General features: G+C 44.0%; 1 long non-coding RNA gene across 1 annotated transcript; it reads right to left on the bottom strand.

Annotated features, from left to right (window-relative positions):
* Window positions 1–358: 358 nt before the first annotated feature.
* Window positions 359–10,897, bottom strand: LOC121835529. The gene is made up of 4 exons (XR_006077634.1): window positions 10,836–10,897; window positions 1,142–1,292; window positions 946–1,046; window positions 359–408 (listed from the first exon to the last, which is right to left on the bottom strand). It is a non-coding gene; the product is annotated as an uncharacterized LOC121835529 (long non-coding RNA).
* Window positions 10,898–11,297: the final 400 nt, after the last annotated feature.

Below are 11,297 nucleotides of genomic sequence, written 5' to 3'. Positions count from 1 at the left end.
CGAGGACACCAGAATTCCATGAGAGCTGTAGCACCGACTGCATGGCAAAAGATGCCGCTGCAGTCTTGCAGCGTAACTTTGAACGTGAGTAGCGCACTAAATTCCTGCCCAGCCTGTCAGGCATGCACATCCGTTCTGTAGAAAACGTTGCAGTGCCAAACAAATCGCCATTAACTCTTTATTGTTACTGTTAGACAGACGAGCAGTGCTTGATGCTTTTAAAATAAAGTATAATTTTTGAACAATGCTGCATAGACAGCATGAGGTTTTCAAAATACAGTATACTTACTGAGCAATGCAGGATACTTTGCTTAAAAAAAATGTCTGATAAACATAATAAAAAGCTCAGCGCATTCAAGGCCCACTTAAGGCAGTTCACATCTCTCTCTCCTGTGGTGCAGAATGTTCCTGAAAAGCAACGAAAAAATGTTACGTTAAAGATATGTGAGCAGTGGTTTACCATTCTTTGAAACAAAACTAATAAAACAGTGAAGTTCAAAGTGAAGTGACTCAAATATGCAAGAATTGGAACTGATGTAAATAAATCACAAGTATTTTATGCCTTGTTTTTAAAGCACATTCATGCTGGATGTGTACTGTATTGCCAACTTTTGTTTGTTAGATTTACATCAAATATCAGTGTTCTTAAAATTCGTTGTCTATGCATTCTTTTTAATCCATAATAAGGTACTATTACATAATAAAATTTTTCCTCTTAGAGAAACACTCCAAACAAAATTTTTTTTATTTAAAATTATTCAATACTGTTCACACCTGTAGTATTTGCTCTCAAATTAAACCAAAAAAGGTGTCACTGGCTTTAATATTAAAAGCATTCAAATACTCTCATATAGAAATTATGCTTTGAAGAAATTGCACACCATACTTACTGTTCTAGAAAAGTTTGATTTTTGTGCTAACATCAGCTTAATAAGACCAGCTTACCATTTGAGATGACTGATGTCAGGCAGGTGCGTGGCGAAGTTAATCCGTGACCATGGTTTCTACCTTGAAGTCTTCACATTTATGGCAGCTCTGCACTGCATCTGATAAAAGAAAGCAACAGAAGTATGACACCAACAATTCCATAAATCTGGTTCCATGTGAAGCGATCTGCACTACTGTCCCAGAGATTACTTACTTATGATGCACTCAGCAAGGTGAAGGTTCCTGAATGTCACCTTTCTCTTACGTCCTTCCCACAAAAATTTTCGCCCCAACTGGTCAGTCAGCAACCGCTTCGTGATCTGTCTCGTACAGGAAGCATAACCAGATCCGCAGACTTTGCTGAGCTGTCGAACATAAAAAAACATCTACATAGCAACCGCTTAGTGCAATCATAACTATTGATTGGATGTTTCTGTTTATTTTTAGTCAACCTTGGCAGGTGTTTATCGGCATCCATTTCTTCATTAAATGTGCTGCAAAAATATTCCAAAAGCCGGGAATCATAATGATAAAAAAAAACTGCACCGACTTTACTCAACAAGATTAACAATTTAATCAAACGTTTCGTCTCCCATGTGGGAAACATCGTCGGTGAAACCTTGAAGCAGGAATGAGCGAAAGAAACTTCAACAGTCCTATTTAAGCAAGTCCGCATACACATTGAGGAGGGAGCCGCAGCTGGAGTTACAAGCTGATGAGTCATTTCGGATGAACCATGATTCTACGAAACTGCTTGGACCCCACCTTTGTTCACGCGCCAGAGTGGACGCATTCTCAAAGTCGAAACTGTGTCCCGTATTCCAACAATGGTCTACGAGTTCCGTCTTCGCTCTTGTCGCATGCGTGGCCTTTGCCATGTCCCTGTTGTGACTTTCATTTAGCTTTAAACAGCATTGAATCATCAATCCAATTCACACATGAAGTTGAACAGAACGGTGCAAAGCCTTTTCTGTATGTTAATGTGTTCCGAAATAGTACCGGTCGCTTATATACAACAGTGTACCGCAAAGCTGTGATACAGTAGGCAACCTCTTAGGCTTTAACTCGCATCATTCTGTCGAACATAAAAGGGCTGTCGTAAAAAACCTACTACACCGGTCCGAACGCATTTCTTCTAATCCTCAATTGCGCGCTTCTGAGAAAAAAGTCAAATTTGGGGGATTTACGTGCTAAACCAATGACGGGCATCTGGCACGCCCCAGCAGAGGACTGAGGATTAATTTAGACTACCTGGGGATCTTTTGACGTGCAACCGAAAGCTCGGTTACACGGCGCCTGCTCCGCAATAAGCCTCCGCCACATGGGGATCCGTAGGCCAGCGCTCTCGCCTCGGAGCCACCGAGGCGGCTTCCGCGCTTCTGAGGATGCTGTTATTGTTGACCTGCTGATGAAGCGGAATTATCCGAAACGTTTTATTGATAACACGCACAAACAGATGGGACAAAGAAGTCAGGATAATGGACAACTTAGGACAGGGCAAGCAACAATACCCTATTTGAGAGGTGCTTTTGAGTCCATTCGCAGGGCCCTCGCCCCTTTGAATATCCGCACAGCTTTCAAACCCCACCATAAACTATGTGACTTCATTTCTAAACGTAAAGATTACACCCCCCCAGAGTCCCAGTGCAGTGTTGTGTATAAAGTGAACTGTCTAGACTGTGACACATCCTACATTGGGGAGACAGGCTGGAAGCGCTGCACTCGCCTAAACAAACACAGCGAAGACGGAACTCGTAGACCATTGTTGGAATACGGGTCACAGTTTCGACTTTGAGAATGCGTCCACTCTGGCGTGTGAACAAAGGTGGGGTCCACGAAGGTTGGTGGAATCATGGTTCATCTGAAGTGACTCATCAGCTTGCAACTCCAACCGCGGCCTCCTCCCCCGATAAAGGCTGCGGTACCACGGCGGCCATCTCGAACAAAACATTAGTTGAACCACCAGGGCGGCGTTGGCTGTCCGTGTGAGCAAATGCTGCAAAACCTGCGCGCCAATTTCGAAACCCTTTTTCCCGTCGCTTGCGACCTTGAGTTTCCTTCTCCACTCTTACGCCCCTCCTTTCACGTGTTCACCCTCTGGCGCGTTGCGCCCACGTTCATTGTTGGGAGGACAATGTACCAGATAATCCCCAACTTGAGGCCCCTTGCCAAAATTGTCCGGCTGCCAAGTGATTTGAGCGAGATGGGGTTTTGAAGCGGTATGGAAAAGTGGGACCGTCAATTTTGAACTATGCCTTTTCAATACTGCATAAGTTGTGTACGGGGCTGGCCAAGGCACGGGCGCGAGGACGTAACTGTATACAATGCTTGGGTTGCAGGAGCACTCGCGCGTAGAAATGGTAGAACGCGCTTTCTGAAATCACACGCCTACATTCCGCAGCGTTGCAATCTTACGAGTAAAACAGAGTACATCTTCGGACAGTGCGTGAGTTGATGCCGGCCGTACGAAAGACACACCTCGCGCTTCCTGTCACTACTGCCTCTGCTTGCACGCGCTGCCGATTGGCGGTTCTTTCTTTATTTTGTTTCGTCGCTCTTTTGAAAATACTGAAACTAATATTTTCTCAGACCCTGCTCATCGTACCTCTGCACTACAGTTGTGTAAACACATTGTGATGTAATTTGAGATATGGGACGGAGTGTCTACATTCTTATTTCGTGTGTAATGCCGGCATAATATTCCTTTGCTGCCAGAGGGTCAAAATAATGGTAGGGTCGGCAGCAAAAACTATTTCAATGACCGAATTATGGTCAAACACCAGTAAGAACATAAAAAAGAAATCACATGGGGACAATAAAAATATTGCTACAAGAGGATGGTGCGCGGGGCACAAACAATATTCGGAGTGACGTTGAGGGAACGCGACAAGCCAGATCTTTCCTCATGGCAGCCGTAAAAGTTGATCTGGTGCCTCGTTTTGATCGGCTTTGCACGGAAACTCGTCGACTACCGACTATCTTGTTAGTGGTGAACATAGTGAGCATGAACTGGATGATTTTTTTTGTTGTTTTTGTTTCTGTAGTTAAATGAGAGTATGGAAATATGAGACGTCCACTGACGCTTGCGTCGGCTAACGGAACCTCAATCGCCGATCGCGGCCGATGTCATGGGCGTATACAAATACATCAAGTCGTCTGGGCGGGAGCAGTTGAAGCGCCGCACTTTTTTGGCCGGTCAGTAGAGACTCCGCGAATTCTGACTCGAGGCTACTCTGTGCGGAGGGAGCCGCTACTGAGCGCGACCAATCGGAAACCAAGGATGGCTGAAATTTCCTAATTGCCATGAGATTTGCAAATTCGTTCTTCCCGTTGTAGTAAATTCGTCCGAATCGCTATTCTATTTACTAATCGATTATTTGGATGAAAAGATATATTTCAAAATTCGTACGTGGCTCACCAAATGGCAATAAAATTGGTATAGGATTTCAAACCTATGTAGTGTCACCCTAATTTACAAACTTGTTTCACTTGAAATTGTTGCAGATCGGCTACGCCGCCACAAGCACAGTGGCGCTTGTCATCTTATCTTCCACCTTCTCTCTCCCTTTCCCTCTCGCCTTCCCCTTGCCTGTCTACCATATAAAGCGCAAGCTGCGCACGAATAAACGTTGATTACCAGCCGCTATCGTCACGTTCTTGCGGCGTCGTAACAGAAATTAGAGTTAACGCGCAAGCGAGCTGGTGGAAGCCTATACTAAAGAGGCCAGAAACAAGAGAAACAAAAAATAAATAAAGAAGAGCGGGATAAGCGCAACACAGTCTCAAATCACAGCTGAAAATGGTTACTTGGTAAGTGTAAATGTCCAGACATTGTATTAGTAAAATGTATGTATATATATATATATATATATATATATATATATATATATATATATATATATATATATATATATAAAGTCAAAAATGTGTACTGTCGGAGTTATTAATTCGAAGTTTATTCCGACGTTTCGAGCGGGGACCGTTCTTCATTAGGTGATGAAGAGTGGTCCCCGCTCGAAACGTCGTAGTAAACTTCGAATTAGTAACTCTGACTGTACGCATTTTTGCCTTTGTATGTATATATATATATAGAGAGAGAGAGAGAGAGAGATAGGTAGATAGATATTTTTCACTATTTGCTGACGGCCGAAACCAACTATGCAACACAATTTTCGCTAAAGGCTACCGTTATTTACAAAATATGACGAGCGTAGTTATTATATCTGCAAATAATTTAATAGCAGAAACATAATTCGATCAAGCTACTTGATGAGTTGGCGTTCAGTGAAGCGGTGTTCGATGAAATGTCCACTATTCGATGAAACGCCAATCAATAAAACAGAGCTTCATCGGACGAAGATGCCTAGCTGTTGTGATCCGCAATATTTCGCGCAAAAACGAAAGACACCAGAATAAACAACTAGTTTAAAACCACAGAGCTGCCCCGCCTCATATCACCCTCAGTTGGAGATCGACTGACACATTGCGCCGATCAAGCATCACCAACAGCTCAACACCTAAACGCGGCGTTCACTATCTTTGTTTGGGTGATTCCACCCACTAATATAACAACTCATACAATGCGCCGTGATAAAGTGCTTTTTGTCTTTGTGTATGTGTTTTCGTGACATCTAACCTCTGTTTGCGCTCTGACTAAGAATGAAACCATGTATACTAAAACATCGATAGTGGTCTCTATTTTTAGCAACGCTCGCACACGTCTTGTCTTTGACGCAGTGGCATTCTCATCTCCCATACACGGACAATTGGACAAAATAGGTTGGTCGGCCTTCACTCATTAGCTGCGGAACGTTTTGACCGTGACGTATGTATAATTCAAAGAAGCACCGACAGGCGGGTGCCCCTTTGAAAACAAATCATGCTCGCGTAGAGATATTTAGCGGCTCTAGTATAGTCCGTGGGTATTTATTTCTAGGCCAACTCGTCGGCGTCAGTCGGTACAGGCGCTGGAGGCCTGATGAAAATGCTGGCAGATGTCGGCTTGACGAGCCCCACACTCTCCCCTTACAGCAGATGGCAAATAAACCAACAACAATATTTGTCGACGGGCAATTGATTGAAGAGGCCAATCGGTAGTAGGATGACTCGACAAAGGGTAATTCATCAAAAATTCCAACTCGTTGACAATTGTCTGTGAGGCCATTCAGTTTCCACATTGCACTCATCTTCTGTATTAGAACACATACACATGTTAGACATTTTAATATAAGCAAGTTTCGGTTACCGGATATTTTTTGAAAAGCTGTTTCACCGAATTTCGCATCTCCCGGTTCGTCGAATTTTGATATGAAATCATAATATAGTTATTATACTTGTCACTTCTTCAATTAGAAATGGTTACAGATAATTATAAAATAAAAGTAGGCTTTCGCAAAAATTATGTCGATTATAGGCTATGCCAACGTAGCCGAACAGTAAAAAAAATGTTATTAGGGTGTTTTTGTTAGGGTTCAGGAAAGACAAAGGCGATTCTTCAAATGAGCACTGGTCACACAGGCCGACTGGTAACATAATTAAAATAAAAGCACCGACTTCACAGAACAGGAAAAAATTTCACTAGACGTTTCGCCTCCATGAATAAACGCCTCCATGAATCATGAATAACCAACTCGCCCAAGCTGAAGTTCTGACCAGTTTCGCCTCCCTTGCGGGAGGCATCTTCAGGAGTTACACAACAATGCCTGTGTAAGCTTCGTGGAGAGGGCCGCGTTTTTTGTTAGACACGGATGTGTGTGAGTCTGCGAACAAACCACGATTCTAGGAGTTTTCAGGACCCCCGTCTGTCCTCCCTCGCCAAGGTCGTCGCGGCCGGGAAGTCAAAATATTGCCCTATTGTCCACACATAGTACACCAGTTCAGACTTCAGTCGGGTCGCGTGGGATGCGCACGTGACGTCACGCTTGTGTTTACAAAGCAAATTAAAAGTTCAACCTCAAGTCAACGCTATTTATCAAATATGTCCGTACTTCGTGGAGAGGGCCGCGGTTTTTCTTACACACGGATGTGTCTCTGAGAACAAACACGATTTTAAAAGATTTTCGGGACCCCCATCTTTGTCATAGGGTGACTCGTTTATCGGACTTTTCGTCGCAGCGAGAGTACAGGGAAGGATAATAATTCATACCATATATCGTGCAGAAGAGAAGAATATTAAAAAAAAGAAAACGAAGCGAAAATTTCGATTTCCTTTCTTGTGGACAGGGCATTGTAGGTGAACGTGGCTTCCTTGTTTGATTCGCCAAAGTAGCAACAAAGCGGCATTTTACGATCGAGCGAGCACCGTCGGAAACACTGCCCGAAATAATTTTATAGGGAGTTTCACGGCTTTCCACTGCGACATAAGCACGTGGATAGAAAAACAAATAATGACAACAATAAATGTCGAATATTTTTGGCATGCTCACACCTGGTTTTTCTTCATAATTTGATGACACATATGTTGATTTTGTTTGCGGAACCGTACTTCTGACCGGCAATTTTATTGCGTACGCGAAGCTTTTGCGTGCGATCCACTACAGTTAAATATTTTGGGGTGTCCAAGTTGAAGCGGTGCGTGTTATTTTTCGATCTCTGTCCGAATGATACAAAGTTTCACGTTTTCACCCTGTGAGTGAAGTGAGTTGGTCAGTGCTAGCATCGAGGGCTAACTTCAAACTCTAATTTGGAAATGTCTCTGTTGCCGCATCGCGGACAAAGATATATATGCTCTGTAGCAAAATAATGTGGCAGGATTTGTGCTCTTGTTATGATCGTGTACCATTGTAGTCGACGGCATCCCAGCACGGCGTATCGTTTTTGTCTTCGGTTCAGCCCTGCAAACCACACTTAGGAAAAAAATGAAAGTTTGCACCTTGTTTGTTCAATTTTTTTGTTATACTGCAGAAACACATTGCGCCCCGTGTTTTTGAAGGCACGGTAGACGGTGACGGTGAGGTGACCGACCCCCATGTCAGCCGGCGTCTCGCTCGACCTCCTCGGAGGACAGGTCGTTTTTACTGGTGACTGGTGCATACGTGGAGGAACTCCGCGCGCATTGCGTTCTTCATCTTCGAGAACGCAATACATGACTCAGCTCTATCTCGTCATCGCTCCAAAATGACAAGTGGAATTCGCAACTGAAGTCGGTGACAGGTCAAGAACGAAGTGGGAGCTCCTCCCACCCTGTTCCACTTCAGCGGAGCGAACGGAGGAGAGGAGGTCACCCCCTCTCCAGCGTTCGCAAATGGCAAATTTTAGTTTATTAGGCCACTAACTGTCAATTTACGCTCGTTCCTTTACGTCCGCCGCAGCCGATAATGTTATCCCCGGGAATACCAAAAGTATAATTTCTTTCAGCAAAACAAAACAAAACAAAACAAAACATAATAATAAAACGCCCGGTATATCACAGCTTTGAAAACGCTTCACGTGTGTGAGGTTCGATGACCGACAGAAAACCACCGCTGGCCGTGCTCCCGAAGCGGGGAAGTGCAATTTATGGAGACCGATCATATTATCAGAAAGGTGCAGACTAGGGAGCCTTCATGCGCGCGAAGCGCACATGGAGGCACTCTAATGCAGACAATCCAGGAAAAGTATTCTTGCAACTATGAGGTTCCAGTTGTACTTACACATGCATTATCGTCAAATTTGACGGAGTTCCTTCCAACACTAAAGAGTTGTCAAGAGTGAAGATTATAAAGGAGAATATCAGCAGGAATCTATTGTCTGTTTACTGAAAACAAAACAAGCATCAGAAAAACGCATTTGGGCGGCCGGGGAGGCCAGAAGCACGGACTGCGCGCACCCAGCGTGGAACCAGCGAATGAGAGGGCACTCCTAGCAATCTGTTTTCAGAGCCACGGTATGCCGACTGCCGGCCAAATGTCCACTTTAATTCTATTATGGCTTTCGAAATGTAAATACACACTCGAGAATGTTCAACAATATCACGCGAGCGCCGATCGGCCTGTAGATCAGCGCATCGTCACGGCGCGAAGTAGCGATATCAATGACAGTATGCGCGTGCGCAGAAGAAACGCGCCGAAGTCGGCGTCGGCTGCTAAGCTGTTTCCCCAATCACGACCCACCCCTGGCGCGACGCCCACCGCTTGCTCCACCCCATAAGCAGGGGACCTAGTAATCAAAGCGACACACACGGTACGCAAACACGAACAGCAGCCAGTAGGAAGGACACCGACACGAGCTTAGTCAGCGAACGAAAAGACAGACACAAACCTCACTCTAGGCAAACAGAGCAGGGGTAGTTACAAGGATGAGAGGCGTGCGCAGATGGAGGTAAGCAGTGCACAATAAATACGCGAAAACTCGCAGCAACCGAAGAACCACGCAGCAAACACGTACGTGCACACGCACCAGAAGCATGTGCGTCACGCTGCTTATCTACGCGGAACTGGCGATTTTGGCATTTCGGTAATTTGAAACTTCGATATCGATTGCGTGAACAATTTATTCAGCAAACTGAACCGGTGGAGCCTCGCATAAAAAAAAAATCGTTTGACAATATGAAAGCGACTGAAATTCTTCCTAAAAGCTATATTAGCAGAAAGTACCGTGTTATAAAGGACCTCACGAGTTTCGACCAAGTTTTCCAGCACGTTATTTTGCAAGAAACGGAAGAAGCCAAGTGTACAACCAGTTTCCGAAGCTGGCAACCACAGCTGGAATCAGCGCCATCCTCGGCAGTTTCCTGAACCTCGCGTAGTCACATTTCAGCCACCGCCACATAGAGGGCGCAACCAGACATCCAATTTGTGTTTTCTGTATGGTTTATGATTTTTTTTAATAGGCTCGATTAGTGAAAATGTGGGCTAATAATCAGGACCTGGAACAGTAATCTCCATTTAATACTAAAAATATCGGCCTAAATGTCTCCCAAAAAGGGTCAAAATACTCGGTTTTGACTATCAACAAATTCGTGATTTCGCCTATATTCAAACTTTTTTTATGGAAACTCAAAGATGAAATTTAGAAAAAGGGCCTCTAATGACAAAGCAGAATATGTTTTTCTTTGCAGGTCTACAATTTTATTCAAATGTGCCAATCCCTAAGCGCTGTACCACTGTACTACCAAATGAAGTTTGCAAAAAAAAACTGTTTTTGTCACTTTTCACGTGAGCATTCCGAAAAACGTTTAGGCCATATTACAATGAAATTTAGCGTAGCTCTTTCTACCATGGTTGCAAACACATGTAAAAAGTTTCAAATAAAATGACCGAGTAGGCGGCCAAAAATCCGCGACTGAATGTGCTTCCGCGAGGTTCATTTTTTAAAGTAAATATCTGTCAAAATAAAATGAAAAACGAAAAAAGGGCCTCTAATGACAATGAACGCACTCTTCTTCTATAACATTCTAAAATTAGAAATAAATTGCTCCAATTGTGCACCCTGTACCCCTGTACTACGAAACCATGTTTTGCCGAAAAGGCCAATGTTCGCGGGTGCCCACTGAATTAGCGTTTTGCACTAGGAAAACAAATCCTACATCAGAGGAAAGATAATGTTGTACAGGACAAGATGATATATAACACATAATTTTTGAAAGCTTGAACACGCCACAATCGCATTTCGAAAACGTGCGGAAAGCGTCATATGTCATGGCCGCCGTGGGACCGCAGCCTTAAATAAGATTGTTGAAGTTTTTTCGCTCATTCCTGCTTGAAGGTTTCACTGATGATGTTCCCGCATGGGAGACGAAACGCTTGATTAAATTGTTAATCTTGTTGAGTAAAGTCGGCGCAGTTTTTTTATCATTAAATTTGCTGCTAATATTTATACCTGCTCTTATTGAGGCACTTCCGACATTTAAACTGAGAAATTTTGACGTCTTTATCTCAATATGGCGATTGGATTAAAGATTATACCACTGGGCACGGGCTTGGGCTTACCCGAAAGCCCAGGCCTGGGATGGGCTCGGACTTTTGACTGTGGGCTCGGGCCGGGCTCGGGCCAGCACGTTCATTGGCCTGATTCGGGCCAGCACGTTGATTGGCCTGGTTCGGGCTCGGGCCAGCTGTAATTGACCATGATGCTGACAGAGGCCATCGTAGAAATCGGCGTCTCGGTTATCTCAGCAACATCAACTCCAGAACCACTAGACAAGTACCCATGAACGTAGGCCCACCTTAAGACAGTGGACGGCAGCGTCGTTAATCATGAGGTGAGCTTCAGGTTAATCCCAGTGGCGTGATGTTTTTGCTTGTGGTGATAAATAGCGGCAAACCAAAAGTAAACGGACATTGAAGCACTCTGTCAGGAATTAAAAATAGGGGACTCAAAAACATTAACGCTAAACAATCTCAACCTAATTGATCATGAGAAACACTTATCTCTCTCGAATAATAGCTGGG

This window comes from Ixodes scapularis, unplaced genomic scaffold, assembly GCF_016920785.2.
Source record: "Ixodes scapularis isolate PalLabHiFi unplaced genomic scaffold, ASM1692078v2 PGA_scaffold13__105_contigs__length_92229423, whole genome shotgun sequence".
Taxonomy (NCBI): Eukaryota; Metazoa; Arthropoda; class Arachnida; order Ixodida; family Ixodidae; genus Ixodes; species Ixodes scapularis.
The sequence above is the reverse complement of the archived record's forward strand: the minus strand, read 5'-3'. Positions and strand labels throughout refer to the sequence as shown.